This window comes from Miniopterus natalensis, chromosome 8 (assembly GCF_054644295.1).
Source record: "Miniopterus natalensis isolate mMinNat1 chromosome 8, mMinNat1.hap1, whole genome shotgun sequence".
Lineage (NCBI taxonomy): Eukaryota > Metazoa > Chordata > Mammalia > Chiroptera > Miniopteridae > Miniopterus > Miniopterus natalensis.
In genome coordinates this window covers 75,530,776-75,554,430 of record NC_142088.1, presented here as the reverse complement: position 1 = coordinate 75,554,430, position 23,655 = coordinate 75,530,776, and the positions used below count along the sequence as shown (strand labels likewise).

Genomic DNA, 23,655 nt, shown 5'->3' with positions numbered 1-23,655 from the left:
TGAGAGAGGGAGATACAGACACCTAGACCCGCTAACACCCACAAAGAGTTCCCTAATCCTGTGCCTTCAGTACACCTGTTTATTCATATAAACATGTCAACAGCTTCTCATGGCCAGACACAGTACTGATGCTAGAGATATAAACATGTATACATCTAGATCTCTGCCCTCAGGGGTTCACAGTCTAATTGGGAAAAGGTATTTTAAATAATTGAGCAAAATATACTAAAAAAATATATAAACTGTTTTAATGAGTGAAAGTACTACTGTCTCTCTCCTGCCTAGAGCTTATTACCTAACTGCCACTAGTGCTTTCCCCCTCTCCCCCTGCCCACTTTCTAAATTTCTGTTCTTTAGTCTGCTTTATATGAGAGTCCACCAATAAAGTCTATCTTTAACAAGTACCACCAGCCAACGAAAACATTCTATTTTTCCTTGTTTAAAACAGTCCAACCATGTCAACCATGTAGTAGTGCTTGTGGTATCATTTTGAAGGCTTTGGTGTGCCTTTCTTTTTCAGCAAAAATTAATTTTTTACTAGTAGGGGATTAGTGTAGAGAATTTTTTATCCTTTCTTTATAAAGCAACAATCTCATATAAGCAGAGTTTCCTATATAACTGAACACAAACAATAAAGTTTGCAGCACCTAAATGTTTAATGAAATGTTTCAGACTGCAGGTTGAGACTCATTGACTAAATAAATCAACTCAGTGGGTCAAAACTGACATTTTTTTAGCAAAATAGAATAAATTAGAAGTTATCAAGAGCATAATGTAAAGAGTACCTCTTAATGTGGGGTAAAGTCTATACAGTAGAAAAGCCACTGACTTCATATTCGCTCATAATACTATCCAATCCTATTACTTCATATATGTTTTCATGAGTCCTTATGTCTGTTCAAAATGACTGCTTATCAGTCTTTCACAAATAAAGTTAGATTAGAAGAAGAGAAGAGGCTCGGCTGGTGTGCCTCAATGGTTGAGCATCGACCCAGGAACCAAGAGGTCACTGGTTCAATTCCCACTCAGGGCACATGCCCAGGATTGTGGGCTCGATCCCCAGCAGGGGGCGTGCAGGAAGCAATCGACCTTTCTCTTTCGTTGCTCTCTCTCTTTCTATCCCTCTCCCTTCCTCTCTCTCTAAAAATCAATAAAAAACTTAAATAAGTAAAAGAAGAAGGGGATCTGCAAAGGGGTGAAAAGCATAAAAATACAAATTATATGAGTTTACATGGGAAGTAATACTGCTTAATAGTTTAGACTGTCAGCTCAGAAATCAGACTGTTATATGGTTCAAATTCTTACTATCTTTATGACTGTGGATAGTTGTTAAATGGCTCTGTGCCTCAGTTTCTTCATCTATAAAATGAGTTGCTATGAGGACTAAATGAGATAATACATAAGAAGTCCTTAGCACAGTCCCTGACACTTAAAAGTACCTTGTAAGTGTTAGCCATTATCATCACCATCATCATCATTGAGTACTACCTCTCTAAACTACCTCTCTAAAGAGCAAAATTGACTTCAGGAAAAATTTGGAAATACATAATTATTTTATTAAAAATATTCTAGTTACAACAGAATTAAAACAGAGGGTTGATTATTAAATGACACAGAAACCAGAAAGTGTCCAAGAAGCACCAGTAATCCAGTTGAATGAGGAAAAAGCCAACAGGGGAACGCAACGATTAAAATTAGAAAGATACTTAGAACTGTATTGTGGAGGAGTTTGCACTAATTTGGGCAACAGTGACATAGTCCAGGGGTCAGCAAACTATGGCCCACAGGCCAAATCTGCTGTCCGTTTTTGGACCACGAGTTAAAAATGGCTTTTACAGATGAACATTCACAATTGATCTGATAGGGAGCATGAACTTTAAATCGCACTTAAGTGAAGTATTATCCCATAAAAAAAAAAAATTCCCTTCTTCTCATTAGTACACCAAAACAAATCATATTCAATTATTATTATATTTTTATTTCATCAATAAAATTTCTAAAAAATAAAAATTTCAAATCAACTGTCTATATGCCAGACAATTAGAGAAATGTTCCTCTTTACTTTCCCCTACCTTTCCTCTTGTTCAATATATCTACTGAATGTCTTACAATATGCCAGATAGGAAGAAGAAACATGAATATATAAACAAACAAAACAGGATAAAAGCCCCTAACCCTATGAACCTTCCATTCTAATGAGGAAACACCATATACAAAAATAAACTCAAACTGGATTAGACTTAAATGTAAGACTTGAAAATATAAAGCTTCTAAGGAGGGGGGGAGCATAGGCAATAAAATCTCCAACATCTCTCTTAGCAATAATTTTTCTGATATAGCTCCTGATATGACAAGGGAAACAAAAGAAACAATAAAAAAAATAAGACTATATCAGCCAGGCCGGGCGTGGCTCAACAGCTGAGCGTCGACCCAGAATCCAGGTGATGGGGGTTCGATTCCCGGTCAGGGCACATGCCCGGGTTACAGGCCTGATCCCCAGTCGGGGGCATGCAGGAGGCAGCTGATCAATGACTCTCTCATCATTGATGTTTCTATCTCTCTATCCCTCTCCTTTCCTCTCTATGAAATCAACAGATATCTTAAAAAAAAAAAAAAAAAAAAAAAGACTATATCAAACTAAAAAGTTTTTCCACAGCAAAGGAAACCATAATATGAAATACAACCTAGTGAATAGAAGAAGATATTCACCAAGGATATATTAGATAAGGGGTAATATCCAAAATTTTTAAAGAACTCACACAACTCAACATAAAAAAACCAACCCAATTAAAAAGAATTTGAATAGACACTTCTCCAAAGATGACATACAGATGGGCCAATAAACATATTAAAGGATGCTCAACTTTACTAATCATCAGGGAAATGCAAATTAAAAACACAATGAGATACCACCTCACACCTGTCAGAATGGCTCTCATCCATGTTTCTATATCTCTCCCTCTCTCTCAAAAATCAATAAAAAACATACTAAAATTTTTTTAAAAGTTATTTTATATATATATATATATATATATATATATATATATATATACACACATATACACAAACACACACACACACACACATATATATATAAATAGTGGAATATTCTTCGGCCACAAAAAGGAATGAAATCTTACCATTTGCGACACCATGGATCAATCTAGAGGATATTATACTAAGTGAAATAAGTCAGATAGAGAAAGACAAACACCACATTATTTCACTTATTTGTGGAATCTAAAGAGCAAAATAAATGAACACAAAATAGAAACAGACTCATAGATACAGAGAACAGACTGATGGTTGCCAGAAGGAAGGGAGTTAGGGGACTGGGTGAAAAAGTGAAGGGATTAAGGAGTGCAAATTGGCAGTCACAAATAGCCCCAGGTATGTAAAATACAGCATAGGGAATATAGCCAATAATACTGTAATGACTACATACGGTGCCAAGTGGGTACTTGAAATATCGGGGGGCACACTCTGTAAGAAATATGATTTTCTAACCACTATTCAGTACACCCAAAACTAATACAAAATAGTTGTGAATGTAAACTGTAATTGAAAAATAAAATTTAAAAACTAAGGTAAAAAGCAGGGAGTGTGGGAGTAGGGATGTAATTTTAAATAAGGTATTCAGGAAAGGCATGACTGAGTAATTCATTTTTGAACAGACTTGATTATAAATGAGGAAGTGAGACAAATGGACACTATGCCTGGAATACTTGGGAGAAAGCTGTCTAGGGAGAGAGAAACAAATACAAAGGCCTGAAGTGGGCATATCTGGCCTGTTCCAGGAATAGAAAGAGACCAGTGAGAAAAGTGAACAAGGAGAGTGGTCACAGATGAGCTGAGAGAACAGGTGCCACAGATCATGTAGGGCCCTTGGTCAAAACTGCGGCCTTGCCCAGCCAGCATGGCTCAGTGGCTGAGCATCGACCTACAATCTAGGAGACCGTGGTTCGATTCCCGGTCAGGGCACATGCCTGGGTTGCGGGCTCGATCCCCAGAAGGGAGCGTGCAGGAGGTAGCTGATCAATGATTCTCATCATCGATGTTTCTATCTCACTCTCCCTCTCTCTCTCTGAAATCAATAAAAAAAAAAAAAATTAAAAAACCAAAAACTGCAGGCTTTACTCTAAATGAGATGTGAAGCCATTATAGGACTTTGAGCAGAGGAGCATGGTAATTTCCCTTACACTATAAGTAGATAAATTTTCAACTTGCAGCATTTCTTATTGACATGCTAGATACAAAAAGTTCCGAATATGTCACAAGCATGCTACTGTACTAACAGAAAACCAGTTAATAGCTACAATATTATAAATTGGTTTTAAAAAGCATATTAAGACCCTACCAGATAAGTGAACAAAAAATTTGAAGAATGTATACAAGAAATGAAATTAGTAAATAAACATGAAAAAATTCAGTATCATTAAGAAGAAATTCAAAATAAAACAAAGTACCATTTATCACCCATTGCTAAGGAAATTGGTGGTAGTGAAAATCGGTTCATGTCAACAATCCTTATCTGAAACCTTTGGTTTGAAAACACTTTCAGAATATTTGGATTATGGAGACATGATATGGCACAAATACCTCATATTAACTAACATTCTTGGTTGGGTCCAGGGTAACTCCCTGCATTAACCATATTGCTAACTTAAAATTTCTTATAGAATCTTAAGAATGTTCACTGTAAGTGCAATAAATTAAAGCCTAAACAGACTCCCATTGGTTTAGGTCAAATTTGGCTAGCAAATTAACTACAACTACTTTTGTTTTTCAGGGCCTTGGGGATATCAGAATTGCATATAAGGACTTTTTGACCTATACAATTCTTTTGTAAACAACTATGCTAACACAGATCAAAAACCATAAAATAGCCAGATGCAAGATGGGCCACAATATGAGAATCATCTGGGTGAACTTCTTCAAATCACAAAACCCTTCCCAGTAAAGATTCCCATCTCCTTAGTAGCTTCTGTAGGAAGCCACTACAACTTGTAGCAGTATATATTGGACTGGAAAAGGCACAAGTTTGAAATGAAAATAAACCAAGTATAGAGATTTTTTAAATTCCAATGTAAATAAAACAATATGAGAATCCTTGGAGTTTTAAAAAAATATTTTACTTCCATGAGATAAGAAATAGCCAAAAAGAAACAGATAAAAAGAGCATCAACATTACCTTAAAATCTGCTATTTCCCAAATAATTTTAATCTTCTTGGAAAATTCATTCATCTTACTCAAAGTACAGTCAATATTAGCACATATTGTGTGCAAGGCACTATGCGTACCAGGCTTGGAGAGGTAGATAGGGGCTGAAACGAGTTTATATTTTATCTTAACATGCAGATGGAGAGGAAAAAATTCTGAGCAGGGGTATAATATGATCAGATGAGCAAGTCAGATCACTCTGGCTACAACGTAAAGGAAGACTACAAAGGGGGCAAAGACCACTGCCGGTATGTACTTTCAGAGACTACTGTAAAAGTCCAGATGAGACATGATGAGCTTTGTTTAAAATCATCCCCCAAATTTCAGAAGTTGTTCCTAAGCTTCATATTGCTAAACTGACGCTGAAGTGGTGAAACAGGAAAAATTAGGGGAGAAAGGGAAAGTCGACAGTGACAATGCGAGACAATCTAGATAAACAAGTCGAAAATGGTATCCACAGCTTACAGTAGCAGGCAATAGTGATCCAGGCACGCAGGGCCTTTTTGTAGAGGTCAGATAAGCAGGCGGTATCCCAACAATAAGGAAAAACACAACAGTGGAACATATCTAATTTTACGGTTCCTGATGAAAAGCTTACAGGAGATAGAAGAGAGCTCCAGCCAGCTATAAGACTGGAGTTCAGGAATTCAAAAATAGGGGACAGAAAATAGGACAGCAGCAGAAAAGATACAGATTCTGGATTCAAACTAACCTACTTTCAACACCTAAATCTGCCATTTCTAGCTGTGAAAGTCTGGACAACTCAGCGTTTTGAGCCTCAATTTCTTCATCTATAAAAAGGGAGTAACACTATCCACTCCACAGGGTTGCTGGAAGAATTAAGTGAGATATCAGTACTTTAAAATGCCCAATACAGTTCAACAAATATGAGTTTCATTCCCTTTCTCTTTTTTTTCCATTTTTCATCTAAGCTACTGAAATAGGGAAGTATTTTTCTTGACTACAAAAATCAAAAAGGTTTATCCAACTAGGCATTAAAGGGCATTAGGTGAACAAAGTAATGCAGGTCATTAATGTAAAATGCCATATGAAAGCAGTAGTTCATAAAGAAGTGAAAGTAAATGAGCCACACAAATGAAAGGGCCTAAAAAACTGAGGTAGAGTAAAAGTTTAAATAATTAGAATTAGCCTAATGTCACTATATTAAAACAAGAATGAAAAAAGGAAGAGCTCTCTGAATACTAAAGTCAAAAAATCTCCAAGGTATATTTTAAATTAAAAAAACATTATATAAAACAATACAGTATACTGCTTTCTACATAAAAGGTAGAGGGGGGAAAATAATAATTTACTTATATTTGTATTGTTTCTATTTGCATAAATATTGGTAAAATATACAAAAAATAAAATTGGTTACCAATAGAGAGAAGATAGTATTGAGACTTCTCAATATATACCTTTGTAATTTGAACCAAGTAGCCATATTACCAATTTTCTATTTTTTTTTTAAATATACTTTTATTGATTTCAGAGAGAGGAAAGGAGAGGGAGAGAGAGAGATAGAAACATCAATGATGAGAGAGTCCCTGATCGGCTGCAGCCCACAACCCGGGCATGTGCCCTGACCGGGAATCGAACCCCGATGTCCTGGATCCCAGGTCCAGGCTCAACCACTGAGCCACGCCCAGCTGGACTCTATTTTTTTTTATTTATGCTCCCCCACCCCCGGTGCCGGGCCAGGGTCTCGGAACCCGCTATCAGCAGAGTCACACACCTGGCTCCTGCTTTTTGGCCAGGCCCATACTATCAACTGAAAAAGGAAAGAACACCTCACCGAGCCTGGCTCAGTGGTTAAGCATCGACCTACAATCCAGGAAATCGCGGTTCGATTCCCGGTCAGGGCACATGCTGGGGTTAAGCGCTTGATCCCCAGTAGGGGGCGTGCAGGAGGCAGCCAATCAATGACACTCTCATCATTGATGTTTCTATCTCTCCCCCTCTCCCTTCCTCTCTCTGAAATCAATAAAGATATAGATATATATATATATTTTAAAAAGGAAATAATATTTTAAATACTTGAGAAATCTGAGTGTTCTGTTAATATATTCCACTACATGTATTGTGTATGACTTAATCTGAACATATTTTAGCTGTATACTAACACATAGTTACCTATGGCTTACCTGTATACATTTCTAGCTGTGCAACAGATTTTAAGTTCCTCCAAAGAAAGTAGTATAATCTCCTTGAGGATAAAGATCATGTCTCATTCGTTCTGTAACTCGACTGCCAAGCACAGTACCTGGGAACCTAGCTAGTGCTTAAAGAATACAGTAAATTGACTTTGGATTGTCTAAATGCTTTCTCTCTGAAGTCCCCTCCAGTTCTGCATATATTTTTAAATTGTATTGTTGGTGACTTGTCTATGTACACGACTATACTTAAAATTCAAGAAGGAGATTTGATTTGGGTGGTGAACACACAATACAATACATAGATAATGTATTATAGAATTATATACCTGAAACTTATGTCATTTTATTAACCAATGTCACTCCAATAAATTCAATAATGAAGAAAAAATTCAAGGTTTTCTAAAAATAAGGAAAGCTCTTAACAATTGTTTAACAAAAAGGCAAGATACAAATTTAACTATTAATAAAATAAGATTAACAATGACCCCTGGATTACTCCAAAGGCTCACCATCAGATGGCAATCATTTGAAATGGGTCAGGGAGCTAGCCAAGATACTTATCAAAGTCCATTCATTTAGGGCATTTCTTTGATGGCAGGTATCACTACCTAGTTTTACTTACTCATCTTTCAAATAGCCACTATAGTTTCTTTCTCTGAATTCCAAAAAATGTTAAGGTGGATGTAGCCTTTAAAAAAAAGATATTTTTCTTGGTTCTGTCCCCTATTCCTCCATGACCCAAAAGATCTTCCTTCTTCCCTTATCACCAAATTTCTCAAGAGTTTTCTGGTCTATATTCGTTGTATATCTAGTTTCCTCAATTTAGTTTCTTATCACACCCCTCTTGTAACTCTTCTATTAAGACAGTGAATCTCAAACATCAGTATACCTCAGAATAACGGTGGCAGCATTTAAGCAGATCTATGCCACCACCTCCCCACTCCTCACCCACCCTTTTAAGAATCTGTAAGGTGTGTGATGAAACCTGGGGAATTGATCATTTTAATCAGTATCTCATTTGATTCTGATACAGGTAGCCTACCTGAACACAACTGAAAACCAACTCGCTTAGGTCATCGGTAACTGTCCAATAGTTAAATTCCAAGCACTTCTCTTTCAGCATCTGACATCTTCCTGTAACTCTTCCTTCACCACCTTCTACCATACAACTAGACTCAGCTCTGGCACCAGAATTCTAGTTTCTTTACTGGCTTCTTCACTTCTTGAGATCCCTTAACCTTTAAATAACAGTGGTGGGGGCTCTGTCAGTGACCCTCTTCCTAACTTGACACAGACTCCATAAGCAGTAATAGGTGCTTCAACTACCAACTATATACAACCCTAAACCCTGCCATTTTGAAATCTGAACTATTTTCAGGTAGTCAGAGGCTACATAGTATATAAGAGGGGGGAAAAAACAGCAAAGGTGCCTCAGCATCACACATATCTGAATTCAAAATATTTGCTCTACTATTTACATGATAACATGCCCAAAGTCACGCTCCTTTCTAAATTTCAGCTTCGTTCTCCTTTAAAACTGGAGATAACATGTTTCTAACAAATTTTTGTTCAGATTAAATGAGAAGTTCCATTCCCTTCCTAGCATGAACTTGAAAGCATCACTGAGGACCCCATGCCATAGGCCTCAGAGATGGCAGACAAGGGACAACTAGCCTGGGGTTGGGAGACTGGCACATACAAGGAGTTTGAGCAAACAAAGTAAATATACTGAGGATAATGGAAGCCAATTTCTCACTGCTGGAGAAGAGATTTATAAATACAGAAAGGGCAAGACTAGAAAGAACCCTGAAATGTTGAGTTAGAATTGAATGTATTAGTGTGAATTTTTAAAATACATATATACAGATACAGGAAGAGATTCAGATGTATACCTACATATATATATTTCCTTCCTCTTCACCCTAGATGTAATGATACCCCATCAGAAATTAGCACATTAGGCATCCATATCTGCATTTCTAGCTACCACCTCCACTGAAAGAAGTCAGGATTCCTGGGAAAATGCCTGACTCCAGAGCCGACACACGAAAAGGACAAATAAGCCTGGAACCTCTTGTGCTCGAAAGTAAGGAGCTGCTCGAAGGGTGGAGCACGTCAGAAAGACACAGCGAGCCACCTTCAAGGGCTCCCACCAGTCACATCTAGGACAATTTGAGCATCAAAATAAAATAAAATATGGTAACTAATAAAACCCACTGAACAGGAACAGAAATCCATGAGTACATATTGATGTAAATAAATGAATGGATGGGAGGAAAGGGAAACATCTGTTTTCAGTAGAAAATCAACTAATAAATGCAAATGGCAACCTTCACAGTAGTGACTGATTCAGGCAGAGGTTATCAGTAAACCCAAGGGCTGGTGGACAGAGGTTTGTTTGAAGAGGAACAGAACATTGGCAGTCTTGGAGATCTTCCCACAAAAGAGCTAGCAATTACAAAAGGAAAAATGACTTTACGGCAGACATGAACTTAACAAGGTGTTCAAGGTTAAATATCACCAGGGTTCAAGGTTAAATATCAATGTACATCTCCTAGTAATACTCTAAGAATAGAACATCATTTCTATGGTATTCCTGCCAACAATGCATTCAGTATGCCCATGAGCAACCACTGGATGGACCAAAGTTAAGGGACATCTAACAGAATTTAAAAGTCAAGGTAATAAGAGACCTTGAGGAACTATTTCAGACTGAAGGAAACTAAAGAGACATGACAATTAAATGCAATGTGTGATCCTGATGTGAATCCTGGACCAAAAAGTTGGGACAGCTGAAAAATTCTGAATGGCCTCTGGGGGATCTCAAGGTAGTGTTGTATCATGTTGACTTCCTGATTTGGTAGTGTTGTATCATGCTGACTTCCTAATTGGTCTCTCTGCTCCATTTTTTTTTAAGTTTATTTTTTTTAAAATATGTTTTTATTGATTTCAAAAAGAGAAAGGGAGAGGGAGACAGAAACACCAATGAGAGTCATTGATTGCCTCCTGTATTTACTGTCCATGTTTCAGTAAATACACACTAGATTTAGGAGTGATGGGCATTATGTCTGCAACTTGTTGCCAAATGGTTCAGAAAAAGTTTAATGAGATTAGAAATGGTGTATTCCTCTGAAATGGCTCGAAGCAGTGATAAAAATAGGAAACCAAAAATCAGATAATCAGGTAGTTTCCTTGAAATTTTAGAATCCAATAAGACAAATTAGAAAGAGGGCAAGAGTAGAAGATGATGTTAAGGTTCTGTCTTTGGGCACCTGGAAAGGAAGGCCTCACTGAACCCACTACACTGAGCCAAGCACAACATGTTGCAGGCTCGTCTTGCATATACACATAGTATATAAGTAGTACAATGTTAAAATTTGGTTGAAGTTCATGTGTGGGAACCAGATTCATGGGGAATCTCTTATCTTCTCAACTTTGCTGTAAACCTAAAAGTGCTTTAAAAAAGCAGTCTTATTTAAAAGTTGCAATAATAGTTCAAAGAAAAATTTAATTGATTGAAGGGAATTTGGGAACTCTTTGTTCTGTTTTTGTAGCTTTTCTGTAGGTTTGAAATTTCAAAATTAATTAATTTTAAAAATTCAGTAAGAACTTTTGACAACCTTAGTGCCTAGCAAAATGCCTGGCATACTACATATACTCAATAAAAATTTGGCCTTCCCTTCCCAGCTGCTCAAAGAAAAAAATCTTAACATCACTTTTCCTCTTTTCCTCTACACCCAAATGGACTCAGTTCTAGTAAAACTACCTAATAAGTTTTCAGTTTTAGTTGCACATCCAATTTTTATTTCTACATTTCTTCATTTCCAGCTCTTGCCATCTCTCACCTACACCAATGCAAGAGCATCCTAATTGGTCTCTCTGCTCCATTTTTTTTTAAGTTTATTTTTTTTTTAAATATGTTTTTATTGATTTCAAAGAGAGGAAGGGAGAGGGAGACAGAAACACCAATGAGAGTCATTGATTGACTGCCTCCTGCAAGCCCCCATGCTGGGGATCAGATCTGCAACCTGGGCATGGGCCCTGACAGGGAATCAAACTGCGATCTCCTGGATCATAGGTCGATGCTCAATCACTGAGCATTTTTTTTTTTTTTACTTTACTGATAACATTTTATTAACTCTGGGTGTATAATATAACTGGTCCTCACACCTAAAGACAACAGACCAATAAATTTTCATAATTTCAAGTTACACATACTTTAAGTCAATGAACTAGATTTATAAAAGCTATAAAATATTTCACAGGCATGGGAAGATAAGGACATGAGACTTCATTGTAAGAATGGGTTGGGTATAGGATATGTTAGAGATTTTTCAAACCTACAAAGGACATTTCAAAATTTACAGTTAATGAAGTTCTTGTTTAGATAATCAATATTTTTGTCTTCATTCATCAGAAGACTTAGAGCAGCTTTCTTCTTATACTTTTCTCCAATCTCTCTAATATTTTCCAAGAGACACATGTTGCTCATACTCTCTATCAGCTTTAGCAATTTGCTCCTCAAGGTGTTTCTCCACAGACCCTACATGTATAGCAACCATCTCCAAAAGACACTACAAGTTATTTCCCACTTTTCGTCTTTCTTCAGTTGTGGTCTGTACAACTAGTGGGTATTCCTGCTGGATAGAATCTAATTCATTCATTGCTTCACTGAGGCCCTCATTAACAACACTCTCCAGCATGTGCTTGTGTTTCTCCAAGGACTCCACTTCACTGGCACATTTGTTGTCTTCTTCCTCAGCTTCCTTAACTTTTTGTTGTAAAGATCATCTGGCTTTTGAATTTCTTCTTTCAGAGTTCTTACAGTTCTCCTGCTTTCCGTTATCATTGTATTTAATTGTTCTAAAGTACTATCTAATCCCATTTTTTTATTTAGAGCTTTATTACTTTCTTCTTCAGTTTGGTTCAAGAGTTCCTTGAATGGTACATAAACTTGAGCTCTGTATTTGACAAGGCAATTGGCACCAGCTTCAGGATTGAACTTAATTTCAAAGTCATAACCTCTGGAATTCTCAGCATCCTTAGAGATAACTTTTAGTTTTCTAGCCAACTTGTGATACTCTGCCAACTGTGTTTCAATCACCTCTTTGCCTCTGGCATATTTTAGCTCCTTGTTCCACAACTGTTGTTGTTCATCCTCTAGGTCCTTGGATAATTTATTAATGGTCTGCTGCAATTCATTTCTTTCCCAATTTATTCTCTCAATGCCTGCAACTGAGTACTTCTGGTTATCAACAATATTCTGTAGTCGAGTATTCTCCTGTTTCATTGTTTCACATTCTAGCTCTATTCTAGAAATATCTTCATTGAGACCACTCAATTTCTGCTCAAGAATGGCTGAATGAGACTCCAAATTGCTCATCTATGCCTCATACTTTTGAACATCTGCTTATAAGGAAGTTTTCAGTTTCTTCAATGTCTCTAAATGATTCAGTTCTTTTTCTCTTTCTTGTTCTAATCTTGCGATCTGTTTATTCAGTGCTTTGTTTTTTGCTGCTAATGATTCCAGCTTGAAAGCATCTACATTAAATAAATCCTTCAGCTTGGACGGCAACTCTGCATTCATCTCCTCAAAGCTATCGGCACCAGCCATGAAACTCTCATAGCATTTTACAGTGTAGTCCAAAAACAACTTACTATACATAATTCCATCTTCAGTTTCTTCTCCCCAAGGCTGGCCATCATCAAATAAAGGTGAGCTTTCTTTCATGGCATTATGTAACTTTATGCAGTCAATTAGCCAAACCAAGGCAGCCACAATGTAAGGCCATGTATGAGGCACCCCTACTGTATACATGGAGCTTTTGGATAATGCAAAAGGATACCCAAGCCCTTTAAAGATTCTTGGAACCTCTTCTTCAAACTTTGTGTCAGGAAATTCATATGAAGGACACAGGAAGCCATAAAGAAAAGTGAAGATCTTTAGGAAATCTTTAACAGAAGGAGCTTGTAGAGATTTCATGGATATATTATATGCACAACCATCTTCTGTAAGAAACTCACAGAGTAGTCGAATACACTGCTGCTCCATTTTTAACCTTACCTTTGCACCTTCCTTACATCCCTGCATCATTACCTAAAAAAATCCAGTTACCTTTCAAAGCTTACATCTACTTTTATCATTCCTTTATTTAAATACCTATAATTGCTCCCCAATGTGAATGCTGATTTTCTAAAAGGAAGACTAAACATGCGTGTAAGGCACTAGCGACGCAGGAGCACAAAAAGATATTTCACACACACACACACACAAACACACACACAACAATGAAGTAGTAATTACTGGGGGGAGGTGGAGGGGAGAAAGGAACTTGACTTCCTTTACGCTTATTTTAGGATTTGGTATTGGTTTTATTTTTGATTACATAGTGGGAATGCCAGGGATGAGTAGGTACCCTAAACTTTCCAATACTTAGAGCCTCTAAAACAGTGCCTTTCCCAACCCTTTTCCCGACTGGGCACCAAAGAAAATAAACTTGGACAGACATATTACACAAGACAACTTGCATTTTTTCAAACACAATATGCATCCTTTTATACTTCTGACTTTCGGTGCATGCTGTCCTCTCTAACCAGATCAAGTCCAACTCATCCTCCAAGTGACTGCTCAAATGCTACTGCCACTTCTCCCAGATCGTATTACTCTTGTCACTCTTAGTTATACTTGCTTGTTGAAAGTGTTACCACCCTAGAATTTGAGCTCAAAGGCAAAAATCATGTTTATTTACCTGTACGCCACTGATCCCTATAACAGACATTCAGACGTTTGTCTAATTCACACACACACATGTGATTCACCAATAAACCAAATTATTACTTCCAATCCTCACCCAAGGATACACTTTTTATTGATGTTAGCGAGGCTGGAAGGGGGAGAGAGAGACATCGATAGGAGCATGAAACATCCACGGCTGCCTCCTACACACACCCAGACTGCAAATGGGACTGCAACCCGGGTGTGTGCCCTAACTGGCAAAGGAACTCGTGACCTTTTGGTGACAGGATGGTGCTCAGACCAACTGGGCAACACAGCCCAGGGCAACCAAATTTTTCAAATACATTAATTAAAACAATGAGGTACCATTTTACAACCAAATTAGCATTTTTCCAAAACAAGAACACCCACTGTCTTTTAAGAGAAAGAGTTGGCATTGAAGTATTCATGCCACTGGACCCCTTTCCCAGTCCTAAAGTTTCAGACTAAGGAAAAAAACAAAACCAGCACAAACATTCACTGCAGATTATAACACTGAAAGCTTTATAAACTACCAAAATGTTTAACAAAAGGTAAATGACTAAATCAGTCACCTGATGGATAAATCGTGTGAACACCTAAGCAACTGTTTAAGTTATACTCATGACAACAGGAATGGAAAAATGAGGAAAATTTTATCAGCTACCATTTATTGACCATCTCTTTTATTTAAAAAATAGTGCTAGATGCTTTATATATAATACCCCAACCCTCATAACAATTCAAGGCCAAGTGTTACCCTAATGTCATAGATAAGGAAGTAGGCTCAGTCAGAGGTTGTATAATTTGCCCAAGGTTTTTGAGGCCGGATTCTAACCCAGATCTGTCTAACTGCAAAGTGTGTCGGCTTTCCTCTCTATTACACTGCCTCGGCCGTACAATATGTCCAAAATGTTAAACTCAAAGTATATCTCTACCATACAACTTTATATTTAAAAATATGGACAAATGCCTGGAAGAAAACAAAAATATCTATTAGAGTGGTGATTAAGGATGAATGTTGTTACAGTATTTATCTTTTTTTTTTTTTAGTATATCTTTATTGATTTCAGAGAGAGGAAGGGGGAGAGAGAGACATCAGTGATGAGACAGCTGTCATTGATCAGCTGCCTCGTGCATGACCCCCACTGGGGATCGAGCCTGCAATCCGGGCATGTGCCCTGACCAGGAATCGAACCGCGATCTCCTGGATCCCAGGTCGATGCTCAACTGCTCAGCCACGCCCGCTGGGCTATCACTTTTTTAAACTAGCAAGTTTTTAAAGCAGAATTGATAAACAATGGACTAAACTTATGAGGCAATACAAAAGAAACAATCCCCATTTTTAATTTTTTTATATTTTCATTAAAGACAGAGTAGGTAACATAAAAACTTAAGAAGGATGTACTCAACTAAATATATCCAAACAATCACATATTAACCCCAGGGTGTTTATCACCAGGATTCAAAACCTGTCATTATGACTGGACTAAGCAGCATTCTTCCAGAAAAAGATGAATTTTGAGGAATACTTAAAGAGAAGGCACATGGACTGGAGACAGTTAGGAATGTTTACACTGAGAAAACCAGGGCAAAGGGAAAAACAAGAATGTTTTCTTTTTAAGCAAGAATGAGAAACAGGGTAAGATAGAAGTTGGTGGAAAGCCTTCAAGGTCAAACAGATGAGCTTGGGATTAATTTTATAAGCAATAAGAACTGTAACATATTCTTAAACGGGAAGGTGGCATATTGAAATATGGCCTATAAAGATCCAAGCTTTGTTCCAAGGTGCTGCCTTTGCTTACACAACATTTTGCCAAACTGGGGGGGGGGGAGATAATCCATTATCCTTTAGGTGTGATCAAAAAGAGAAACTGACTAAACAAGCAAAAATCATTATATAAGGGGTGAGTATACTGAGAAGGAACGCCTCTCAGATACAATGCTTGTGAATATTAAATGCCACTGTACATTTTAATAAGAATCATAGAAGGTCAGGGCGAAGTTTAGAGCAAGAAGGGATGCTGAAGGTAACTTTTGAGTGACCACCTCTTCATTTGCACAACGAATTAAATTGATGCAAGAACTAAATATCTTGCCTAAAGTCATAGACAAGCTAGTAGAAGATTCAATATTAAAAACTCCAATTTTCTAGGCAGCAAGATCTAAAGCTGTGCTGTCCAATATTCTGGCTACTAGCAACATCTAGTTATTTAAGTTTAAACTGGTTAAAATTAAATACAATTTTATTTTTTAAAAATTTTATTGTTTTTTAGAGAGAGAGCAGTGGAGAAAGAGAGAGAAACATCAACTGTTGTTCCACTTATTTATGCATTCATTGGTCGACTCTTGTATGTGCCCTGATCAGGATCAAACCCGCAACCATGGTGTATCAGGAAAATGCTCTAACCAACTGAGCTGCGCTGCCAGGGTCAAAATTAAATACAACTTTAAATTCAGTTCCGTGGGCACGACAGTCACATTTTTTGGGGTACCATGGTGCACATGGCTACCACATCTGACAGTGCAGAAAAAGAATAGTCATTTGGTTTAATGCTGTTTTGTTGATTAGATGTCTTAAGAACTTAACTCTTCTTTTTATATCAGTTCGCCTATGGTAAAATTGGTTTTATTATATGTCATTTTCTTAAAGTCACAGAAGCTATCTATGACTTTAAGTGGGGACTTACTGAATTTCCATCATTGCAGAAAGTTTAACTGGACAGCATGAGCTAAAGAATAAGCTTTGGAGTCAGACAGATCTAGTTTGAACTCTACTTACTAGCAGTACGATCCTAGACAAGTTAATTTCTCCTTGCCCTCATTTGGGGAGAAGGGGAGGAAAGCAGGGGATTATTAATACCTGCCTCACAAAGTGTACTTGAAGATTTGTAGGATAACATGAAAAGCTCCTTTACACTGTCTGGCACATAAAAGCCAGTAACACTTCCCTTCTGGATCCTTTTTTCTTCCTACTCCTCAATATAACCTCCTTGTTAAAAGATACAAACACAATACCTCACCCAAATTAATATCTTCCTTCCCCTCAAGATAATCCACAGTACCTAATATTCATTGTTCCTGCCAATTTCTTCAAATACTTGCTCCTCCCTTCCAGTGTTTCTATTTAGGAATAATGAAATGAAGAACAAACGTGGGGGAAATGCCTCTAATGAAGCGGAAGAGAGTGAAATGAGTTTCCCGTTTTCCACCCTATTTTAAATATGACCATGCAAAGGAAAATATATCACACTGTTCCTAAGTGCTGGAACTCTACACCAATAAAGAAGATCCCACAATATTTCTACAATGTATTACTTCTCACCATCTGTACTACTAACTGAATATTAAATGAAGAAATAACACCTTCCCCCTACAGTACTTTGCTGGGAAAGAAGGATTTCCAGAATGCTAAACCAATCCTGAAGGCTTCACAGCTTAATTGAGTGAACTGACAAGTTTAACAAAACTAAACTACAGCACATAAAAAAACTTCACAACATGCATGATATTACCCAGAAAAACAACAAAATTCAACTCAGTTTGTAACCAGTGAATTTCTCCCAATACTAAATTTTATTTAGGAGCAGTAATTCATATTTAGCCACATAAAGTCACATAACTTACCATTTCTAGTGAGATTACCAATTTTACATTCCTAATAACAAAGAATTAAAGCAGAACTTTTAAGCACTCGTTTTTAAACTTCCACCAAACAAGATTTCTACATAATTTTTTAAAGTTTTCTTGTTTAAAACTCACCATATTAACTTTCAGAGGGGAAAAACAAAAGCCCTCTCAATAACAAGTGTCTCCTTGAAATTATCTGCTCCTTAAAGATAATTCACTCAAAAGCATGACCACTGATCCCCCTTATAGAATTTAGAATTCACAGATACGAAATAGATTAACACTGCACATTGCACTGTCCCTTACAACTCAAATTACATTTAGTGGACAAAACTAAAATATTCTGAATATACATATCATGGTTCAATAATAATCCATGGGGGTTCATATGTTTTTAAAAAATAGGGTTTTACTACTATCCCACGTAAAGTATTTTATATATTAAAAAAAAAGTTAGGCTTCAATGCCTGAAATTACAAAATCTAATTTGTGAGTCTACAGTTTAAAGTTCTCCAGTAATAATGGAGTGTACACTGGTCACAGCAGAACTGTTCGAATGAATTTTCCTGCGGCTGCATTCTGAGTACATCTGACCCAGAAAGTATTTTTAGCAAGTGTGTCCAATCAATGCTGGTTTTATGCCTAGCCTAAATTAGAAATTGGGTGTCACAAATTTAAAGTAACAAAGTTGCTAGGGACATTTAAAAAGATATTCAATTAGAACACAAGAAAAAAACCACTAAGTGTGAAACCAGTCAACACTCGCAACCCTGAAGCAGGTTAGAACACAGGCAGATCCTCACCCATGATGGCCTTTGAGGAAACTGTGATTTTTCTATTTTAAACTTTAAATTACTCAATTAATATTACTTTAAAACCACAAAACTGTGGTGGCTCCTTGTGTTTTCAAAATCTCTTTCCAAATGTTTAAAACAGATGTGCTAGAAAACAAATACTCCCATGTACAAAAAAGACCATGGGACCATGCACACGTTTCAGTGCAAAAATGGTAATAAAGATATGAGGGGCATTAAAAAAAATGAAGAGACATAAAAACAGTTTTGTGGTAAATGGAACATAAATTTATTCTAACCAAAAAATGGTGGGGTCCACAAAATGATTGCACTCTTTTATTATGAGTTAGTAAAGAAATTCTGTACAGTACACAACCATTTGCTTACAAAGTCTTTTTTTTTAATCTATAGGCTGAATTTATATTCATCAAATTTAAGATTCAACTGATAAATCTACCTCTCTTCCATTAAGCACATTTTGGGCTCTGAAAAATCATTTATTTTAAGGCTGTCTCCTCCCCGCTTAAAAAAATGAAAAATTATTTTTTTCTCAGGCACGGTAAGGATCAAAAATCAGAATTAAAAAAATGCCACAGTCTTCCTTTCTATTTAAATTGTGTTTTACAAGTCGGATACACTGGCTTTCTCGGGTTTCCCCACCACTCCGCCATAAACATGTTTTAAACTGTATTGTTTCAACTGGGTACAAGATTTGGTCACATAAACGTAATATTACTCCAATTTCTTGATTCGAAAAGCTGCTGGTATAGTGTATACGTGCAGGTTCTCCTAGAACAAGGGCTTGAAAAGCCTACAGATGGTCCCTGCACAACAGTGGTGTCACTATGTAACGCAACCCTAGAAAGCCTCCCAGTCTGAGTTTCTCAGAAACATGCAAATGTGTATCTGTGCAACTGTAAACTGTTTCATTTTAAGGCAACCCTGGGAGATACCTGGGTTCGTCTATTCAGCTACATCTCAACTTTTTTTTGCCCCAACTAGTTTCTGAAATACAGGCATACACGGATAGAATCATAAGAGACTTAAAACTTCAATTGTAGGAACAGTCTGCCCAAGCAGCATGCAGGCAGCGCTCATCAGCCAATTGAAAAACAAAAAACAAAAAAAGAGGTATTCTACCAGCACTGGAAAACTCAGGAAGGCTCCAAAACCTTACCTAGAGTTTAGGTACCGTGGAACATTCTATCTGCACACCTATTCCGTCCCTTCTTCCGCTCACCCGTAACAGAGGTTCCGACTCTGACCCGCAGGAGTTCCGAGAGCAGAGGTCCCCGAAAGGGGGATGGGGCGAGGTGGGGGCGGGGGAAGCATCCTTTCCTCCCCTTCCTTTTAAATCTGCCTAGTACCTCCGCACTGCCCTACCTGGCTCGCTTTCCACGAGCCACACTCGCCCCAGGTAGCAGCCCGGCGCACAACGTGCAAGGAGGGCCAAGAGGGCGGCGGAGACCCGAGAGCCTCTTCTTACCTTGGTATCGCAGCCGTGTCCTCTCGGCTAGAGAAGAAAAGCCTCGAGGCCCGGGCGCGTCCGCCGCGCCGCTCGGGGGTCCCTCAGCGTCCCCCCAGCCGCCGCCGCAGCGGCCGCCCCACGGCCGGGAGCGGCCGGCACCACCTCATACTGCGGGGCTGCCGCGCGGGCCGGCGCCGCCGGGAGACGCGAGGAGGCGGGCGGCCGGCGCGCTCCCACCGCCCTGCGGGGATGAGATAATCCACACCCCCCAAAGTGCCGTGGGGGAGGGGAGCCGACGAGGGGGTCGGGCCCCCAACCTCCGACCCTTCGTCCAAAGCCAAGTCTCTCCCCTCCCGGCTCAGGCCCCGAAGTCAGCCCCTGGGGACCCAGGAGTCCTGGGAGAACAATGTGGGGGGGCCGTGAGGAGCGGGGGAGCGCGCAGCGCTGCGGGAGCGGGCCGGTAATCTCGGGCGGCGTTTGTGTGCGAGAGTGCAAGAGGGCCCGGCCCCCCGCCTCGGTCTCCTCCTCCTCCTCTTCCTCCTCCTCCTCGGTCTCCTCCTCCTCCCTCAAGCGCGCTCCGTCTCCCAGGCCACTGCATAGCAACCGAACATGGCGGCTGCGCAGACGCCGCGAGTCGGCGACCGGAGCGGCGGCGGCGGCGGCGGCAGCGGCAAGAGGCGATCTCGCGAGAGGTGAGGTCGAAGCCCGTCCGCGCCAGCGCAGGCCGGAGAGGCTGCAGCAGCCGGGGCGCCGGGGCCGCGCCGGGGCGGGGGGCCGGCCGGGGGCGGGCGGGGCGGGCGGCTGGGGGAGGGGGCGGAGCGCCGAGGCCCCGCCCACGACCCCGCGGCGACCGGCTGCTAGAGCACCGGCCCGCCGCCGGACCTGCTGACCGAAGGGGCCGGGCGGAGCGGCAGAAACCTAAGTTTTAAAGGGAAAAGCAGACCTTTGGGCCCAGCCCCTCCCAACTTAAGTGCTAATGAAGGATGTAGGTTTTAGGGTGCAGTTTTGAATCATTTCCTCTCCTAAATACAGTCCCTAAAACAAAGAACAAACGTTCGTTTATAAGACATGTTTGGGTTCCGGGAACCGTGTGCTTTAAAAAAAAAAAAAAATTAATTTATTCCAATAACATGAATTTGTTTTCACGCCAGGCTTTTTCCCAGGTGCATTCTAAAATTTTATTGAAAATGCAGACTGGTGCTAAAGCAGATGCAGATGCCTGCGGGCCAGGCGATGTCGGCTGAAGCGCTGGCAGGGGAGGGTTGGGCACCGTCGCACTCCTTTGCCGGCGCTGTTTGTCGTCGGGGCACCTGCCTGGCGCCGGGCACCCGCCTGGCACCTGCCTGGCGCCTGGCGCCTTCCCGCGCTCCTCGCTCGCAGCGCCCGCGCCTCGCCAGCGCTGGCTTCTCACGAGCATTCTCCCCACACTTTCCCTCCCAGCCCACGAAATGCCTGCTTACCAATCAGGTGTGGTTTTTGCAAGAAAAAATCTTGCAAATTGATACAAATCTGTGAAAGACAGCAGTTTCTTCCCCCTCTTCTCCCTCGGACCTCCCTTCAGCTTTTCCATTTTAAAAAGACAACTATCAATAAAGATATATTTTTTTAATTAAAAAAAAAAAGACAACTTGTCCGTAGGTATTTTCCTGCTTTACCTCTCCTACTTACTTTCCTTCCCAGAGCTTAGTCCCGGCCAGTGCTCATCTGCTCTTCCTTAAGTATGTGTCTCTCTCTAGCTCTCTCTGCGCCTTTGTTCATGCTGTTCCCTCCACTGAAATGCTCTTCACGTCATCTCCCCCCATCAGCACCAAATCGTCAGATTACATGGGCCTTCCAGCAGTAAGAAGTAGCTTCTTCCTCCTTTCACGTTGATAGTTGCAGGTTTACACCTCCCTTTTTCTTATCACGGTGTACATTTTATGGTGATATACTTATCTCTGTGTGAGTCATGTCTGCGTTGCTACATAATAAGATACTTAAGGGCAAGGATCTTGTCTTAGTTATCTTTCTATCCCTTATAATGTCTGATGACACTGTCTGATGTAAAAAAAATTGTTAAAAGAATGAAATGCTTAAATTGGTGCAATTTCAAAAAGGTACCTAGGACAGAGCAGGCTCTCCCTGCGCTGTGTCTCTGGGTGATACTGGTCTGATCTAGATATGTCCTTGTTGATGCCTTGTACAGCCTTGTAGCTAGTTGCCCAACTAATCTTCCCTCCCCAGCCATTCCTCCCACCCCCATCTGTAAACCACTGTGATCTTTCATACAAATATGAATCTAAGTTGTAAAATAAATATAGCTGTAGTCTCAACACTGGAAGGGCTGAAGGGGACACCCTTTGTTTTGGGAAACTCCACAGGATGAACTCTTTAGATAAATAAATGTAAGCCCCGTATCCATCTACTATTCTTTTTTTATTTTTTATTTTATTTAATACATCTTTATTGATTTCAGAGAGAAGAAGGGAGAGGGAGAGAGAGAGATAGAAACACCGATGATGAGAGAGTCATTGATCAGCTCCCTCCTGCACGCCCCCGACTGAGGATTGAGCCCGCAACCCAGGCACGTGCCCTGACTGGGAATCGAACCACGATCTCCTGGATCCTAGGTTGATGCTCAACCGCTGAGCCATGCCCAGCCGGGCCATCTACTATTCTTTAGGAAAATTGTGAAGTCATTTTTAAAAACTTGAGATATAATTCACATATAAAATTCACCCATTTCAAGCATACAATTCAATGCTTTATGGTATATTTACAAAGTTGTACAGCCATCTAATTCCAGAACATTTTCATCAAGAAAATGAAATCCATACCCATTAGCAGTCACTCTGCATCCCCTCCTGCCCCCAGCTCCTGACAACCGCTGATTTACTTTCTGTCTCTATGGATTTGCCTACTCTGAACATTTTATAGAAATGGAATCATACATATTGCAAATTATTATGTAAATTTTGCTCTTATTTAAATTATAATTTTAAAAAATTATGCCTATTCTGGATCATTTGATGACCACCTTATAATCTAACACTGCCACTTGATTTTGTATTTGGCACCAAAAACTGTAACTTTAGCCATAGCCAGTTTGGCTCAGTGGCTAGGGCGTTGGCCCTCAGACTAAAGGATCTCGAGTTTGATCTCAGTCAAGGGCACATACCTGGACTGTAGTCTCCCATCCCTGGCCCTGTGCAGAAGGCAACCAATCAATGTGTCTCTCTCATGTCGATGTTTCTCTCTCTGTCTCTCCTCCTCCCTTCCATTCTCTCTAAAAAAAAAAAAAAAAAAAAATCAATGGAAAAAGTATCCTTGGGTGAGGATTTTAAAAAAACACTATAACTTTAATTTTCTTGGGCTAGTGAGAAAAGAATAGAATACTTCTTGTGCAGATGACAGTGTTCTGGCTAAGTGAAGGTCAAGTGTCCTCGTGGCACATTGTACAAAAGTTTCACAGAAATTCAAATAGAGAAAAATATTGGGATAATTAAGTGGGTTATAAGCATGTCTTTAAGAGCCTATACAATAGCAGTGAGTTCCATATTCTCATTGCAAAGGACGATTTAATTTCAGCAAAACAACATCATCAACCACATAATATTAATTGAATTTTTAATTTTGTTAATTTAATTTGCAAT

At 39.4% G+C, this 23,655-nt stretch overlaps 1 protein-coding gene and 1 pseudogene across 3 annotated transcripts in view; both read right to left on the bottom strand.

Moving 5' to 3' along the window:
- Positions 1-20,119, bottom strand: part of PTPN4 (protein tyrosine phosphatase non-receptor type 4) — a 174,205-nt gene extending 154,086 nt beyond the window's left edge. For all 3 annotated transcript variants that reach the window (XM_016209806.2, XM_087819904.1, XM_087819905.1), the window contains exon 1: positions 20,042-20,119. The gene's annotated coding sequence lies outside the window, so the exon portion shown is untranslated. The remainder of the gene's footprint in view (positions 1-20,041) is intronic.
- Positions 10,110-13,762, bottom strand: LOC107534647 (kinetochore protein NDC80 homolog pseudogene; annotated as a pseudogene).
- Positions 20,120-23,655: the final 3,536 nt, after the last annotated feature.